Genomic DNA, 6,255 nt, shown 5'->3' with positions numbered 1-6,255 from the left:
TGACGAAGTATTCATAACCTCATCTTGCTTGTACAATAAGTGGACCACAAACATCTGTATGTACCAGCTGAAGTGGTTCTGTAGCTCTTGAACCTTTAGTAGAGAAAGTTATCTTCGTCATCTTGCCTTCTAGATAGGATTCACAAACAGGGAGAGATCCAATAGATTGTTCTCTTAAAGAACCATCCTTTACAAGCCTGTTAATTCTATCTAGACCAATATGGTCCAATCTCAAGTGCCACAGATATGTTTTACTATCAGAATCAATTTTTTGTCGTTTAATAGATCTAGGATTAGTTGTTTTAAATAATTCAAAATTAAGTAAAAAATTTGTCATTCATTATAAGTATGTAAATTTGTTTATCCCAAATATTTGAATAACAGTGAATAGATAATTTCTTTATGTAATATCTATTTTATTAATAAAAGAAATAAATGTCATGCAAAAATATAAATAAGTTTCCAAACATTAATAATCAAAATTATTAATAATAAACTAAATTTCTAGATTGTAGTTGTTTTTGTTCAAAGAAATCTAGAATTTCTAAAACAAAATAAAAATTTAAATTGTTCAACTAACAATAAAATTTCTAAATAAAACTACTCTCTAACTCCTCCAGCTTTACTTGCTATCAAAATCCTCATCAGTCTCTTCCTCCTTTTCAGGGTTCTGATTCTGCAAAAGGAGAAACAAAGAAAAATAGATTAGTGACATATATTTTTGAATCTACTAAATAAAAATTTTGAATCTGCTATTCATTGTATTTGAATCTACTATTCAAAGTTGAAAATATATATGTAAATCTTATTTACCTTTTTCATTTGATACAAACGATGAGACTCAGCAAAGACTACCTTTGTCATTGCTTGCCATATCTCATGGGCTGAGTCATAGTGTATATATTTTTCCTTTGTTTCGTCGGGCATGGTTGAAAGCATGCAATAATGTGCCAACCGATCGAATTTCATCCAATTTGCATATTTTTCTTCTGTTTCATAGCTAGTAGCCAAAGGTGGTTCTGTTGGAGGTTTGTTAAAGACAGTTGACATCAATTTCTTATATAAAAAAAGGTAAAAAATGCCTCGAAACCAGTGTCGTAGGTTTTTAGGTTCAAAAACCAAAGATTTGAGAAATACATTGGTGTGTAATTCACCAATAGATATTTTTGCTAGGAATAAATAAATAAACAAAAATAAATTTATGCATATAATAAATATCAGTAATTTTCGTAATAGTAAACGTGATGCATGAATGCAACAATTAAAAAACACATAAAAAATAATTACTAATTCCACGATTAATTAATTTGAACATTATTGGACCAGCCTTAGGGTAGGTCAGACTAATTCCAAATTAATTGACAAGTTCTCAAATTTATAAGTGAAAACTTAAATCAATATTTCTCTTTTGACTTATAAACAACCACTTGTTTTGTCAAGAATACACTAGTCTGCTCGAAAGCTTAATGCACCTTGTGAGTGTAACCCATTATTTTAGATCAATGAATTAACTCAAGAGTGTGCCTTAGGGTCAGTCAAACTTGAAATACATCATTAAATCCTATTCTTGAAAAAGAAGTTTGCCTTGAGAATAACACAGCCGAAAGCCTTCCTTAAGGGGACACAAGCAATGGTGTTGCGAGGCCCTCTCCATGCTACCTCGGTGCTAAATAATAATGGAGACCAAGGGACTTATTTCCATAACTCCCTCTTCCACTCACTATTTTAAAATATATGTTTTCTCAAAACATCCTATGCTTTTTAATTAGTTTGTAAAAATAAAGTGATCTATTTTTACCAAATGATATTCTAATAATTACTAATCAAATTAAGCAAAATTAAAATTATAGAACTATGCCCTAATTAATTCAATTTTAATTTGCTATAATTACTAGGAATATAATTTATTATTTAATAAAACTATTTTATTAAATACTAGAAATTAAACTACTTTTAAAATCAATTCTCACTCTTTAAACTAGTTAAAACTAGATTTATTATTATATGATCCATCACATAAATCATATAATCACATAGGACATTCATAAGGCATGTTTCTACTCATATGAGATGCAGGCATAATTTTAAAAATTGTGTGGGTAATATATATGGCATGTCAAAAATGCGTGATAAAGTATTAAACAATTTAATAACATTCAAATATTTAAATAAATAAATGTGGATCAGGTGTCTTAGGTAATTTTAGAAAAATTACAACCCTAGTAAAATATACACAAAAATGTAAGAGACTAAATAAAACCTAAAGAGATCTCCATCTTCAACTTTGGGCCTTCACAAGTATTCTTGATCCATTAAGCCATTTATCCATTTAACTTTGAATTAAAATAACTTCTAATTATCTTAAGCAAATTTTAAGAATAATTAACTTGGACTTTAATGCCCAATAAGTTATTAGGCCCAGTTTTGAATATGGGCTTAAACAATCAAATAAAAAATAATAATTATGGGCTAAAATTAATTAGGCCCATAATATAAATGGATAACTTAGATGCAAGCCCTAGGGTTTAGAAACCCTAGGGGCGGCTGCATGAGGCTCGACATCGGGTAGGAGGCAAGCGGCTGCTGGAAGGTGTGGCTACAGCTGGTGGCTTGACATGGGCACGCAAGGCTGGCAGGCGCAAGGGCACAGGTGCAAGCGGGGGCTGGCAACGCAGGGACGCAGGTGCGCGCTGGGCCAGCAGCAGCGCAGGGGTACAGGCTAGGGGCTGGCAATGGCGTAGGGGCGTGCGCGGGGCTGGGCTCGGGCTTCGGGACACGGAACCCGGGGCTCGGGCCTTACATAATTTTTCCAATAATTTAATGCAGAAAATTAAATTACAAAAAATTCCTATGCCCCATTATGGCTTACATTTTTCATCTAGAAATTTAAGAAAAATTCCTAAACCCACAACACCATATAATTCACGACCCTTAAGAATAAACTTTGATCATACATACATCCATCCATTCACATATATTACAATAACATAAGAATGCATATTACACCCACACAGTAATTAATGTTTACAAAGATTAATGACCGCTCTGATACCAATTGTTAGGAACGAGTTTCCTAATACGCAGCATAATGGTGGTGGGTTGGCCCAGTGTACAACAAAAAAAATTGTAACATATTTAAACTACCTTTAAATATGTAGATCCATTAATATACATACATTAATCATAAGCAAGAAAAGAACAGACAACATAGCTCTTGATGCTTATCAAGATTCCTTGCTATCTTTTCGTAATTTTAACGATCTTCCTATCCAAGCTGCTCTTAGGTACTCACACCAAGATCTTCCACAACGTTCTCTACACCTCAAGAAGTGTGTGGGCACTTAGAGAATAAATGATAGTTAATTTCTGATTCTACTTGATGTACTCAACACATGAGATCAAGAGAATAGGTCTGAGATTGATTCTTTATCTTTTTCAGGGACATATAGAAAATTATCGTTCTTTTCTTTAGAGCGAATAAAATTCTATATTGAGTATATCCCTTGTCTATTTTCTGATAAGTCTAACTTAAATACAAAATATTCAAATTTAAAAAATAAATATGTAACCAATTTACAATTTATCTTTTAATTAATTAATTATCTTATTATTGAAAATATCTAAAAACTAAATTTTGAATTTTCCATTCATTAATTAAATAAATAAAATTAAAAAATTTATCGCTGAAAAACTGTGCAGTACACGCCACGCAGTCCATGGACTGTGTGTCGTGTATCACCCTATATTTTAGGGATATTTGATTTTTCCATGATTATTTAATTATTTATTCAAACTACCTTATCAAATAAAAATCCAACAACCAGATAATTAATTCAAATTTGAATTAATTATCTTTTTAACTAATTATCAAATATAATTAATTATTTGAATAAATATCAATCTTTTATATTCAAATCCAATTTGAACTTATCAGATTATTATCTCTCATTCAAACAAAGATATTTAATTAATTCTACCAGTTAATTAAAACCAATTTAAAATTTGAAATTAAATATTTAATTTATTATAATTTTGAAAATTATAATTAATTATTTATTTAATATAATTTTGAAAATAAATTTAATTATTTAATATAATTTCAAAAATTACATAATAATTAACTATTTATTACAATTAATTTATAATTAATTAATTAATCACTATTATCACATAATTGAATATTTGGCTCGAAGAACAAATTTCTTCTTAAATATGTCTTTCAACCATTTTTCCCTTTATATCAACTCTTGCCTTGAATAGTGTTGATAGAGCCGCTGCGAGGACCTATGGACCTATAATTCCAAGTTCCAATAAATTTGAGATTATTAATTAAACTCTTTTATTAAATAGTCTTAATTTACTAATCTCATGATTAATCCACTATAAATATGAGACTGCACTCTTGTAATTATAGACATTTCATTTACTGAGTACTTTATAAAATAAAGTGTCCATTGATATAATCATTACATACAAATTAACCCTCAAATAATAGTTCATAATTAATCGGGAATAAAATTACTGTTTTACCCTTTTAATTATATCTTGTTTCCTTAAGTGTCATTGACTTTACTAGTGAAGGTTAATTCATAACTAAATTATAAATTTGAGCTCAATAACCTTTCACTCCCAAAAGTCGACCCTTAAGAGAACCATTATTCTATCTTTTACGAGAAAGTATAGATTCCATATCTTTATACTATGTCTCGAGCCATTTACATTATTGAGTTCCCAAAACAAAAGTTTCTAGCCTGATCATTCTGACAGATCCTAACGAGTGAATCAAAGAACTCATATAACATAAACAGGAGTTCATAGTAACTTCAGGATTAAGATCTATTTGTATATGATCATCAGTTGATATATTTAATTAATAATTTGAAACGGTATTTAACTAAGTTTTAATAAGTATATATGGTCCAGTTCTGTATATTCTCTAATATATAAAGTACCTCCACTAAAGTGTCCTACTACACTAGTAATCCGGATCTAGATCGCATGTATTCATAAAACTAGTGGACCCTACTTGCAATAATTAATCTAAAGATTTCATAACTTTATTTTACTACGAACTATTCAAGTTCATTTATCTCAAACACAATCCTCTTGTATCAATGCGTGGTTGAGATGACATATATGAACTTAGGATTTTTTATGATATTTACTTAATATTATCACAGAATAATATACTCCATAAAATATATGCATAAAAAAAATTCAATTTATTTATTTATTTCTTAAAACAATGTCTACTACATATGCTTTCAGGGCACAATTCCCAACATGATCAAGTCACAAATTAACTCAAATGAACCATTTAAATAGTACAGGAACATCATTAGACTCAACCATGAGATTAGAGTCTTATAATTGCATTCTTACTTTTGTAACTAAGGCCCCTGGGACCAAAACATTTCTATCCTCGTATTCTTCAAGCATTTACTTTTTTGACGAAGTTTTATGCCCTTTGGGAAATGACAATTATATGCTCAAATTTTGAGCACTTAATTAAGTTTTTAATTATATACCACTACTTTTACAATACTATGATCAAAATTTGTCTAAATTTTTGAGCTATTATTATTTATTGTAGCTTTAATACTTGTTTAATTCATACATGTATTATTGAGTTCTTATACATTTATACATTTTTTATACATGTAGTTTATATACATAGTTATGCTCAAATTGCATGCTTATTATGACAATCATGCCAAGCTTAAAATTCACTACATAAATTAGCCTTTAACAAAAGTTTGTAGTACACATGCCTTTATAATTAATATTCAACACTTTGAGTTATAGAACCCTAAAGCTTTTTGAGCTGGTAAGTTGTGCGAGGTTATTTCCTTGCAATATTTTCCATTTATTTTGTTTCCGTTTTTATTCGAACCCATGGTATGGTTATATCCTGTACCGTGTATGCCCCCTATAACTCCTAAGATTGTGATCTTAGATTGTTTTGTTAGTGAGTTGTGAACAAAAATTAAAGAATATTAAAAAATGGAAAAAGATGATTTTATTAACATCAATCAAATAATTACATCTCTTGATTACAATCTAATAAACATCAACCCAAAATTCATTGATAATAAGGTCGTAGATGTTCAATATTCCAAGATCGAGGTATTATCTCTCCGTTCAATTGAGATAATTTGTAGACGCCTAGTAAAATGATTGAGTCAATTAGTGTTAATATGGGAAAATTATCCCTTAAGACATCCTACGCAAAGCCGCAAAGTTCCGCCTCACGAC

This window comes from Humulus lupulus, chromosome 2, assembly GCF_963169125.1.
Source record: "Humulus lupulus chromosome 2, drHumLupu1.1, whole genome shotgun sequence".
Classification (NCBI taxonomy): Eukaryota; Viridiplantae; Streptophyta; class Magnoliopsida; order Rosales; family Cannabaceae; genus Humulus; species Humulus lupulus.
Note: the sequence above shows the minus strand (reverse complement) of the source record.